We start from the raw sequence: 12,968 nt of genomic DNA, 5'->3' as shown, positions 1-12,968 counted from the left end.
GTCCCTAAAGAATGTATTTTTTTGTGAGCACTTCAGCCACCAGACATTTGAAATAGCAAAACACTTCCCTCTGCCAATGGTTCCATATACTATAGTTAAAAGAAAGGTAAAGAGAGTTTCTTGTTAGTCTCAATCAATTTTAACTGACTTCAAAAAATCATGGGGTTTTTTTTTAATATATTTTATTGATTTTTCACAGAGAGGAAGGGAGAGAGATAGAAAGTTAGAAACATCGATGAGAGAGAAACATCGATCAGCTGCCTCCTGCACATCTCCCACTGGGGATGTGCCCGCAACCCAGGTACATGCCCTTGACCGGAATCGAACCTGGGACCTTTCAGTCCACAGGCCGACGCTCTATCCACTGAGCCAAACCGGTTTCAGCAATCATGTTTTTACAGATCTGTCTCTCTCGGTATTCTTTGATGACCTAAGTGGTAGGTATGATGTCATATTTATCTTCGTATTTCTAGTGTCTCTCCTGGCTCAGGGACCAGCATATAATAGACACCCAACAATATTAGGGTTTGCTTCATAATTAAATCAGCAAGGTGGCTAAGCTCCTGCACTCCAGAATCGACGCCTGCATCTGAATCCCAGCTCCACACTTACTTAGCTGTGTGACCTGGGCAAGGCTTTTAATCTCACCAGGGCCTCAGTCTCCTCATCAGTAAACAGGGGGTAATAATAACACCTACTTGTTAAGGCTGTGAGAGAATCAAAATAATGAGTATATGCAAAACCCCAGAGTTCCATGCTCCCAAGTGGACCACTTTGACCTTCCTAGTGTCCACTTAGATCGCCTCATGGTCCGTGCCCTTTGGCAACTGAGGTATGGTAACCTTTGATCCGCCTTCCTAGCCCCACCTGAAGGACTCCTGGTGTGGCTTCCCGCCTGCCCAGTCCTTCCAGCCTCCAGAAGATAACTGTATACTGCCCAGGGCATCGACATTTGTACCTTCCATGTCTCTCTGTTCCAGCTCCCCTTGCACCTGCTGCTGGACCACTTGAGTCACTTCTCAGTATCTAATTATATGTTTGTGTTTAGCTATTTAGCACCTATCTTCATCTCTAGACTGTAAGCTCTGTTCTGAAGGCAGACACCTCTTCTGCTGACACTGCATCCATTTCCTGTTCACTTTTCTTTCTACTCCAACCTCACACTCATCCATTCCTCCCCTTCCTGGACAACCACTGAGCTCCTCCTATCAAGCACCCTGATTGACATTGGACATACAAATAATACAAACTATCTCTGCCCAAGAGAATCACCCTGTCTAAGGGGGTGATAACTAACTGCAACCCAGCATAGAGATGTGAGTGACTGTGGAACAGGAATGTGACAAAGGAGAGAGAGGACAATTCTGTGTGAGGATCTTAGCATGGAAAAGCCTTCACAGAGGAGGCACTTGAGTTAGGTCTCAATAATATGAACAAACATTTCCTAGGCCTGTGGTCGGCAAACTGCGGCTCGCGAGCCACATGCGGCTCTTTGGCCCCTTGAGTGTGGCTCTTCCTAAGCCTTAGGAGTACCCTAATTAAGTTAATAACAACGTACCTCCCTATATAGTTTAAGTTTAAAAAATTTGGCTCTCAAAAGAAATTTCAATCGTTGTACTATTGATATTTGGCTCTATCGACTAATGAGTTTGCTGACCACTATCCTAGGCTGACAAAAGGATCTGAGGCCTCTTAGGAAGAGGGAAATGTTTTGTTAAGACCCAAAAAAGCGAAAACAGCGAACAGCGTTCTTGGACCAGTAAGCAGAGCTAGCCGGCAGGATGGCAGTGCAGGGCCGGAGGGAGGCAGGGATGCCTTGTGACATCAGGCTCTGCACAGAGCGAGGGGTATGGCAGATGTCGTTCCCTCTGGCTAACACACCCTTCCTAGATGTCACCAAACCATTATTTAGTGAACATGCCCACTGTGCCAGCCACTGAGGTAAGCGTTCTACACGCATTACCTTCTTTAGTTCTCACATTAACCTTACAAAATGGATGTAAATTCTCCGTTTTCAGATGAGGAAACTCAGGCACCAAGTAACTAAGGTATTCTGCTTGGGGCCACACAGGTAACAAGTAGTGGAGGTATGATTCCTACCCAGGTTACGAAATCCATGCCTGCTCACACCTACTAAGCCTGGTGCCCTGTGGCCCTTAGCATGCCCTCATCACAGGAAAGTGTAATTGCCTCTTTACTTATTTGTCTCCCTGGAGAACGTGGGTCTCGTGAGGGCAGAGACTTTGCTCTGCTCACCACTGCATCCCTAGCTCCTGGCACGGTGCCTGGCAGAGTACAGGCATCCACAGTGCACGAATGCATGAATGAGCAGGCCTTTGAACTCTGCCGACGTGTACTCTCGCCTTTCTTCTCTGTCCCTGTAGTAAAGGAATGCCACCCTTCCTGAAACCAAGATCGATCTGAGTGCCAAACCCAAGGCATGTCTGCCCTCTCCAGCTTTGGTCAGAGGGAGGAAAACTGAAGCAACAGCCTCACTTCCTATCCCCCTTCCCATCCCCATCTGTGCACACACACAAAAAGTAACATCCTTTGAAAGGCCTGCTTACAAGGTTGGCTGGCATCTGGGAATTTGGATTTGGAGAAGGTTCCCACCATTCCCAGGACTGATAAGTGTGGCTCACTCACCCTAAACTATTTGCACAAATAATGTAGTTTATGATAAACACCGGCTTTCATCCTGGGAGTCTGAACTTTTGTAACATACTATGCAGAGGATGCTAAAGTAGTAAGTCCCCAGAACAAACCCTAGACACTGAGTCTTCATGAACTTCCCTGGTTGACAACATTTCACACGCGTTCTCATAACGCGTTGCTGTTGGAATTAAGCAGGCCCTATAGGACTCCACTAGGGGAGGACGCTGGGAGCTTGCGTCTGGTCTCCTCGGATTTCATTCAGTGTGCTTTTCCCTTTGCTGAATTCACCGTGATAATCACAGTGGTGAGTACAAACTTCATGCTAAGTCCTGCGGGTCCCCCTAGCAGCGGTTCTCAACCTGTAGGTCGCGACCCCTGAAAATACATCCTGCATATCAGATATTTACATTACGATTCATAACAGTAGCAAAATTACAGTTATGAAGTAGCAACGAAAGTAATTTTATGGTTGGGGGTCACCACAACATGAGGAACTGTATTAAAGGGTCGCGGCATTAGGAAGGTTGAGAACCCCTGGAGAATCATCGAAACTGAGGGTGGTGTTAGGGCTCCCAGACACTGTGTCTCCACAGAAGCAGGATGCTGAAATACTGCTTGTCTGTCCAATCCTGTCCAATAACCAGAGACTCACTCCCAGGGCCTGCAGGGGCCAGGCAGGAATGGAAAAGTATGCAACCGGCTGAGAGGGACTGGGGACAACAGGAGAGTCTAAAGTAGCCAGCCACAGCCCAGCCGGTGTGGCTCAGCGGTTGAGAGTCAACCCTTGAACTAAGAGGTCACTAGTTTAGTTCGCAGTCGGTCAGGGCACATGCCTGGGTTGCGGGCTCCATCCCCAGTAGGAGGCATGCATGATGTTTCTCTCTCATCGATGTTTCTATCTCTTTATCCCTCTCCCTTCCTCTCTGAAATAAATAAAAACATATTTAAACATATTTAAAGTAGGCAGTGGCTCCTCAGCTCCTGACACCAGCAAGTCCCAGGCAGAGCCGGGCAATTAGTTTACAACCGCAGGTATTAAACCCTTTCCCTCTGCTAATAACAGGTGCCCCCAAAGGCTAACAGAGAACACCCGGGGGCAGGCTTTGCCCTTTCTCCAAAACCCAGAGAAATGCCTTACATCCTCAGGTACAATGGGGATTCCTTTGAAATAGAATATAAGGTAAAGTAAAATGTGGGGCTGTTTGCTCCAACTTTGTGAAACCACAGCAAGAGTGAAATAAACTTCAGAGGTCCCAAAAGCAGGGGCCACCGCCCTTCTAGGATTTCTTTTCTGTAGCAAACCTGACCTTCATAACTGTCAGCACCCACTCCTGGAATCGGCTTATACAAGTTATGCTAAGGAGACTAGACACGGGACAGCACAGATATTAAAGCTATTAAGCCAGGCAGGCAACCGTGGGAGAGGAGGAAAACTAAAACTCGGCGGTCACTGCTTGCACAAAGGGCTCTGGCTTCTGGTTTACAAAGCTCGGCTTGGCTCCAGGTTGGTGATGATTAGCAGCGACAGGCAAGCGGAGCAGAGTGGTCAGTCAGGACTCCAGGACTGTGGCCTTGGACTGTCTTATGAAGGAAAATCCACACATGACCCTTTAGCCCCAAACTGCACATCCCAGAACCTGGTAATGTGACCTCTGTGAGTAATGGGAAGGTGAGGCCTGCACAGGTAGCAAACTGAAATAAATCTCAAAAGAGCAATGGACTCAATTTACATATTTAGTATTCTTCTAAAGCATTGGAACTAGGGAATCTATTCGAAACTGATTTCCTCTTTATCTAGTCTTTTCCTTAGAAAAGAATTTTTAAAAATCAACACAGAATGGCCTAATAAATAAGCACATGAAAAAATGTTCAACATCAGTAGCCATCAGAGAAGTATGACTCAAAATCACTTCACACCAACTAGGATGGCTAAAATAAAAACAGACAGTATGTATTGATGAGAATGTGGAGAAATTGGAAACTTCATACTTGCTGGTGGGACTGTAAACTGGTGCAGCCACTTTGGAAAACAGTCTGGCAGTTCCTGAAAATGTTATAGAGTCATCATATGGTTTCCACCTGTAGGCATGTACCCAAAAGAAATGAAAACATATGTCCACATAGCTTGTACATGAATGTTCACACAAGGGCCAATCATAATAGCCAAAAAATAGAAATAACCCAAATGTCCATCAAGAGGTGAATAAAAAAATGTGATATATATATATATATATATATATATATATATATACACACACACACACACACACACACACACACACACAATGGAATATTACTGGATTGAAAAAAAAAGAATAAAGCACAGATACATGCAACAATATAGATAAACCTTGAAAACATGTTAAGTTAAAGAAGCCAGACATACAGGACTACATGTATAATTCCATTTATAGGATACTAGAGGCCCAGTGCATGAAATTTGTGCACTCTGGGGAGGGGTCCCTTGGCCCGGATTGCAAGAGGGCACAGGTCAGGCCGAAGGAACCCACTGGTACATGATCAGGGCCAGGGAGGGATGTGGGAGGTTGGCCAGCTGGGGAGGGACCGAGGGAGGGCTTCAGGGTGTGTCCAGCCCGTCTCACTCAGTCCCAATAGGCCAGACCCCAGCAGCAAGCTAACTTACCGGCTGAAGCATCTGCCCCCTGGTGTTCAGTGCACGTCATAGCAAGCAGTTGAGTGGCCTTAGTATAGCATTAGCATATTATGCTTTGATTGGTTGAATGGCCAACTGGGTGACTGAACACTTAGCATATTAGTCTTTTATTATATAGGATGTCCAGGATAGGCAAATCTATCGACAGAAAGTAGATTGGTGGTTGCTTAGGGTGGGGGATGCAGGAAATAGGGATTTGTCAGCCAAATGGTGGAAGGGGTTTATGGAGGAGTTCTGTTCTTTTTAGGACAATAAAGATGCCCTAAAATTGATTGTGGTAATGACTGCACAACTCTGTAAATATACTCAAAACCAATACATTGTACACTTTAAATAGGTAAATTGCATGGTATGTGAATTACATCTCAATACCATTGTGTTTCTAGTTTTTCAAATCCTCACACGAGGATATTTTCCATTGATTTTCAGAGAGAGTGGAAAGGAGGGGGAGAGACAGAGAGAAACACTGATGTGAGAGAGACACATCGACTGGCTGCCTCCCATACCCACCTACATATATTCCCTTGACCAGAATCGAAACCTGAACCCTTCAGTCTATGGAACAACGTTCTAAACACCGAGCCAAACCAGCAAGGCCAATTGTGTGTTTCTTTAAATGGCCTAAATCTAGAAGAGAATTGCAAACAAATTCAGTTAACTAAAAAGTATTAGAAACCTCAAATTGGGAGTTTTTCTGTCTCCTTTGCACTGTAAATGTCTCCCAAATAATGATAAAGATAGCTTTTTATTATCACTTGACAATTTACAAGCTCTTTTACAAATAAGGTCCTTTTGAGTCCTTGATATAGTCTTAGAGGAAGATAATTATCTTCCCCTAATTTTACACTCCGGGATGTGGTAGCTCCACGTTTACGAGGTTTACTCCCTCTCTCAGTTGGCTGGTCAGGGTAGATGTCAGTTCTTCCTGTGCCTTTACTTCTACACTGCGTAGCATCTCGGGGTGCCACGTAGATACTATCAAGCCAATATGCAGAGATGGCACAGCCGACCAATCACAATGTGGAGAATGCCTTATTTTTCTAGGAGATGGACATTTATGCTACATTCAAGCCAAGTATAATCTAACTGAACACTCGTCAGAAATCTTGTGGTAACAGGGAAAGAACTCTTTGTTCTTTTGGAATTTCAGTCTGGGCTCGTCTTCTTATGTGCCTCAGGGCCTAGTGCATGCAGTATCTGATGTTTCAAAAGATATTAATGAACACGTAGGTTCTCAGGCATCAATCAGTAGGCAGAGACTTACTGGTAATATTCTACATGGAAAGAACCATGGTCTAAAGTAGGAAGACACAGGTTGGCGTCAGTTTTCTCATCTGTAAAATGAGGGGGGAAAGAAATACTTCTCCCACTGTCATTGTAAAAATTTAATCAGAATATATCTGAAAATACTCAGTTCACAATAGGCACTCAACAAATGTTCATGGGTGCTAAAATGAAATAGCCTGATACCTGATCTCTCCTATGGAGACCAGGGGGTTCTTCTGGGAATTCTAAACCTCAGATCTCGAGAATGGTGTTGACTGGATTTGCCAAACCTGAAACAATGACTACCTGATTTTAAGGAAGACTTCATTATTAATTTATTTCAGGTTTAATATAAAAGTGTGTTCTCTTGTATCTCCAGATTAATTTTCCAATATCTTAGTTGAGTGTGTATGAATGAGTGTGTATTTGTTCACCAAATGAAACACTGAATGAGATTGCTATTTCGGAAGAAAACAAAGTGGACGAGGGGAAATCTTTTCTCTTTTGCCTTACTAGACTGAAAAGGAAATAACAATCCGAAATTCTGGGAATGCAAGAATCTCCCAAAATGGGAGAATTTTCTGCCAAGTCTTGCCCATTTGAATGATCTTCATTCATCGTTCACAGGGCCTTTTCAATCAAAGGAAACTAAGTTCCTTCCTACAAGCTGATAGGTTCACTGTGATGAAAGTCGTACTACAAGAAAAGTCCAGGGTCTTAGAGAAAAAATAATCCGGGAACAATTTGAAGAATCGGCCACTATTTGGCTATTTATTAGATCTTTCCAATATCCCTGGATAGTTTATGGATTCCAAACCGCATTCCTGATCTGTAACAATGACTCTCTTGGATCCTAAAACCGACCATCTTTATTAGTTCACCCACTCACATTCATGGTCTCACCAAAAAGCATGTCCTCAAGCCACAAAGCTGGACAATTTTAAGCAGATGCAAGCAGATGGCTTTCATTATTACAAGGATTTTCTAATTTATACAAACAGTTTTTACAATGAGAAATAATGAGGTTGGACCATTAGACTAATTTACCATTAAAGCAGAAACAAAATAGTCTGGGGGATTTTAGACAATTATTTCAAATCTTTCTGAAGTCTTGCTATCCCTCCTCCTATATACCAAGCAACAACATTTTTTCTTAAGGTTTATTCTGACTGCTTTCAAAAATGAGTTTTATTATTTAAAAAAACACACACAAAAACTAAACCCAATATAAACAGGCCAAATATAGCCAGTTAAAAGCTTAGTGCCATTTCAACCCTGGGTTGCTCCAGTCCTTTCCAGACAAACCAAAAGAGAAACCCTCGTGGTCAGGGCTGTCACTATTCAAAGAAAGCACATGCCCTCTAAGAACCTGGAACCAGCTGCCTTGCCCAGGCCAGTGACGGAGGGATCGCCAAATGTTTGTTTATATTCTCTGTGAACACGGTTTTACTTTTGCTTTACATTCCTAATCAACCTTTTCTGTGCCCTACGAAAAATATTAGCAGTCTCCAGAAGCTCAGGGGCAGGGGAGAAGGGGGCATGGGGTGTTGTTTAATGGGAACAGAGTTTCTCCTTGTCTTGATGCAAAAGTTCTGAAAACGGACAGTGGTGATGGTTGCTCAACACTGTGAATGTACTTAGTGCCACTGAACTGTACACTTCAAAATGGTTAAAATGGTAACTTTTATGTTGTGTATATTTATCCTAATCATACCAGAAAAAAAAAACAATAAAAATATTGAGAAACAAAAAACTCACAAGCTAGTATGCTAACCACAGGTCCAAATACTGCAAGGAGCCGGTTCAAATGCAGGACTAGATGAAATGCATTGTAAAATCACTTCCTTACCCCGGAAAGAAAACCCAGACTGGTGCTTCTGAAACATGAACATGCCAACGATCCCGTATGGATCTTGATTCAGCAGGTCAGGGTGGGGCCTCAGAGCCTGTATTTTAGCAGGTCCCCAGATGATGCCGCTGCTGGGCTGCGGACCTCACTGGAAGCAGCAGGTCCCGGGCATGCCACCCTATCAGTCTAAATCTAGCACCAGGTCCTCTCAGAGGGAAGCACAGAGGAGCTGATCTTGCAAGCCAATTGGCTAAAGACTTAACTTACCAACCAATCACCGTTCGTAAAAATGCGTTGAGAAACTTGGCTAGAAGACCCGACTGAAGAGGGCTCCCAAGAGTACCCACCCACCCACCCACCGCGGGGACTAGGAAAGAGCTACGGGCGATAAGAAGTGACTGAGGAGAGACGCAGCTCTGCAGAAAGCCCTCCAGCCGACTTCAAAACAGTCTTGAAAAGGCCCTTCCCCAGCTCGAAGTATGCCTGGAATTCAGTGGCCTTTATCCAACATAAAGACTTCCAACTCCGTTTGGACTGAGTTCCCTATAGCAGAACCTCGCAATGCAGCCCTAGAAAACGGACAACGCCCAGCGTGTGGACAAGCTCGGCCCCTCCTTTACAAATGAGTCAGAAAGTGCAAATAAACAAATAAATAAAGGAAACAGGTTCTCCAAAGTTCTGCGGGGCAGGGGGCACAGACCCCCGCTCCGCCGGCGGCGCGGGCCCGCGAGGCGGCCGGGGCTGCAGTGCGACTCCCAGGTGCGCAGTGCCCCGGCCCCGCGGGCTGGCAGCTCAGGCGGCCTTACCTGCTTCCAACTAACCCTGGGCGCCCGTAAATCCCAGGCACCCGCTCCTGCCCCTTCCAGATAACACCGCAAAGGCTGGCAGTGCCAACAGAAACTCAGAGGCCTTTAAACGGGGTTCCAGAGAAGCTCAACAGGAAGCGAGACCGCTCCCATCCCTTGGAGGAGATGGCGCGAGGCCAGGTAGGAAACAGAAAGTGGCCCCCAGGTACTTGTCGTCGCCTCAGGTACGTGCTCAAACCCACTTCCAAACGGCTCCCCAGACAAACCCTATAATACGCCGCCGTCCCCCGGGGGCATGGGGAAGCAAAAGTCAGCCAAGCATCCCCCCAGGAAGGAAAAAAAAACACTCCTCAATCAAAAAGAGCTCAAGGAAATGGGAGTGGGGAGGGGACGGGCGGGCATGACCTCGCATTCACTCGCGCTGCCCCTTACCTCCGTCCACACGACGGATCAAGAGTGCAAGCGCCCCGCCACAGCCCGCAAACCCCTCCTTCACCGAAGCTGGGGCAGGAGGAAGGTCCCCCGGCGTCGCCAGAGCCCGGGCTGCGGCGCCTGGGGCAGGTCTTTTCCCGCCGCGGCGGGCGCTCGGGGCCGGGGAGGGAGAGGGAGGAGGGCGCGGTACTCGCCTGCAGGCGGCTGGCGTCCGCGGGCGGCAGAGTCGGGCGCGGGATGCGGGTGGCTCCCGTCTGCGCTGGGGCGCGCTCCCACGCGGCGCCGGCTGCTGGGCTGCTGTCCCCTGCGCTCCGCGCGCGTCGCTGGTGGCGCCTCGCCGGAGCCCGAGAGCAGGAGGCTGCCCCGGGAATGGGCGGGCGCAGTTGGCCTTCGCGGCCGCTCCTGTGTATTATTGTGACTCAAGCTATTTCCTGTTTGGAGGTTTGGGAGAAATAAAAATATATATCCAAGTTGGGGGGCAGAGGGAGTTGGTCAGCGGCGAGCCAGAGAGCGGAGTTTCAGAGGGTTCGAGGGTGGGCAGCGGCTGGCACCTGCTTCCCCGAGACACGGAGGGAGGAGACGCAGTTTTGTGTGTGTGTGGTGGGGAGGCGGGGGTTGCAGCGTTACTTTGGGGTGTCTGGAAGGACGGGGATGCGGGGCTCCCACACGCCACCCAGCGGTGGGGCAGGGGCCGAGGCTGCACGGATCGCCTCGTCACTCCAGCCAGCGCAACGCACTGCCCTACCTCTTCCCTTCTCCGCAAAACCGCCCTGAGCTTTCCTCCGGCCCAGGGCAAGCGGAACGCGCTGTACTTCTTTCTTAATTCGTGCCCAGGTCGGCTTTCCAGCCCTCTGCAGGGCTGTGCTTTTGGAAGAGGCTAGCTCCGGCCATTGTGTGTGTGTTTGGTGGCACTGGGGTCTTTGTTTTGTTGGCGGGCGTGGGTGGGAAGCAGGTTAATGAGGTTGGTGGAAAGTTAACTTTTGTGATCAGCTTCCGTTCCCCTCCCCCACCGGCCTCACCCTTAGCCGGGATCACAGGGTCTGAGGCCCCAATCCGGAAATACCGGTTCCTCCCGCTGGGACAATAGGTGAGGGCGGGAGCGCTAACCCGAGTCCGCTTAGTCACCACCGGAATCCCTGCCCAGCCGGGAGAGCAGAATCTGCCCTTGTCCAAGACTGCCCCTGGCGAGCAGGTGCTCCTTTCACTTCATCTTGTTTAGAATCCTGGGGAGGTGCCCTGGCCGGTGCACCAAAAGGTTGCTGGTTCGATTCCCGGTGGGGGCACAGGTCCGGGTAGCCGGCTGGTCCCGGGTGTGGGGCGTATGAGGTTCCCTCTCCCTTTCTCCTCTCTCTCTCTCCATGCCCCTACTGAATTGTATGCTTAAAAAGTGGTTAAAATGGTCAGTTTTATGTGATGCATATTTTACCACAATAACAAAAATTCCTGGAAAGGTCATGCCCTCTCATTCATTCCAGACTGCCAAAACCTCCTTCCCTCTCCCTACAGGAACCTTTGCCAGAAGTAAGGGAATGAATAGCTGCTTCTCAGAAAACTCAGGTTCATTTACTTTAAACTTCTGGAGGTACCTATCAACAAATTATTCTAAGAAATGGGTAGATTGAGCCTAGAAGACAGTACAGTTTTTTAAAAAAATGAACAGTAGTCAGAAACAAAGTGCTAGCAAGATGAATAAAGGTGTATTGTAGTGTGCCACTGTTCACCTAAGAAAGCAGGAACATACATGTGTTTGCTTTTTTTTTTTTTTAATGAAAGGGTAAATAAATGGCTACCTACTTGAGAGAGAGGGAAAAGATGGAAAGCACAGGCATAGAAGCTAGAGTTCTCCGACTATAACTTGTTTTATAGATTTGACTTTGGAATGATTAGATTTTACATAATTCTGAAAAAATTAAATCAAACATTTAAAAAGCAAAATGCAACAAATGAATGTAGTTACCAATTTGGGGGCTTGCCCATGTAAAGGGAAATTATGTCAAGTGACTTTAAAACACAAGTATTTGACTCTACATCCCTTAGGTATGTACCCCAAAGGCAAAGAAAATGTTTTTTAAAAAATACAACAACAACAACAAAAACAGACTGCTTCTCAGCAATCATAATGTTGGTAGTAAGTAATTATGCTCACATCCTTAAGAATTAACATTTTTCAGTATAAAAGAGATACATATAAAAATCAAAGAAGTTAAGCAATATTAAATTGGAATTATCACTTAGAACTCATAATATGTTTTTCTTGAAAAAAGACTCCAAGGTCTGTTTACTCAAAATGCCCATCCAACAATGGCCAGCCTGGTGGGTGGTCATTGCTGCAAGTTCTAGGTGACCTCTGTCCAACTTCATGCAGGAATGACCCAAAAGAGCTGCTCTCCTACCTCCCACCCCAGTGCTTCTCTGTTAATGCCAACGTGGGGTCCGTGGAAACTTAGGTGTCCGTACACCACCACCCTGAAGTGTCTGTGAATTAATGCTTCATGTTCTAACCTACCAGCGGGGGAGAGAAGCTCATAAATATTCCTCCCCTTTCCCCCAAGATGAACTATCCTGAGACTCAGCCCCTATCACCTCTCAGAAATCAAATCACAAGAATCAGCCAATCGGGTGCCTGAAGCAGCAGCTTACTGGCTGAGGCGCCCTCGGATTGGCTCTCTCCACTTCCCAGCACCTCATTCCTTCCCTAGGACCATGCTTCTCAATAAAGCCTCAAGGCTCTGCTTCCCTGGAAATCCAAGCTAAGACCTGTACAAATCGTATCTCAGCATAACTAGTTGGTGAGAAAATTATTCTAGCCAATAAATAAGGGGGTGACAAAATTAGAATATTGGCACTTTCCAAAATCCTCATAAAACAATTGAGCAAGCCCTGGCTGGTTTGGCTCAGTGGATGGAGCTTGGGCCTGCGGACTGAAGGGTCCTAGGTTCTATTCAGGTCAAGGGCACATGCCTGGGTTGTGGGCTGGATCCCCAGCAGGGGGCATACAGGAGGCAGCTGATCGGTGATTCTCTCTCATCATTGATGTTTCTATCTCTCTCTCCCTCTCCCTTCTTCTCTGAAATCAATAAAAATATATTTTTAAAAATTGAGCAAGGCGGAAAAGATCACTAGACATTATGTGCAATCCGAAGGAAATACACAACATCACCAAGGACACATTCTTGCTACCAATAACAAACCTGAGCCTGCTCAAGCTTCTAGACCCAATTGCCAGTTTATAGGAACTATTGAAATAGAAAAATGTGTTAAACAACATTGCTACCTGGGTATAATC

General features: G+C 46.6%; 1 protein-coding gene across 3 annotated transcripts in view; it reads right to left on the bottom strand.

The window, feature by feature from the left end:
• TJP2 (tight junction protein 2) overlaps positions 1-10,284 on the bottom strand; it is a 107,294-nt gene extending 97,010 nt beyond the window's left edge. The window contains exon 1 of one of the 3 annotated variants that reach the window (XM_081103871.1): positions 9,877-10,284. The gene's annotated coding sequence lies outside the window, so the exon portion shown is untranslated. The remainder of the gene's footprint in view (positions 1-9,876) is intronic. The other 2 variants (XM_081103873.1, XM_081103874.1) reach the window with 2 other exon arrangements.
• Between the last annotated feature and the right edge of the window lie 2,684 nt (positions 10,285-12,968).

Source organism: Myotis nattereri (assembly GCF_964212035.1).
Source record: "Myotis nattereri genome assembly, chromosome: 12".
NCBI classification, from domain to species: Eukaryota; Metazoa; Chordata; class Mammalia; order Chiroptera; family Vespertilionidae; genus Myotis; species Myotis nattereri.
The sequence above is the reverse complement of the archived record's forward strand: the minus strand, read 5'-3'. Positions and strand labels throughout refer to the sequence as shown.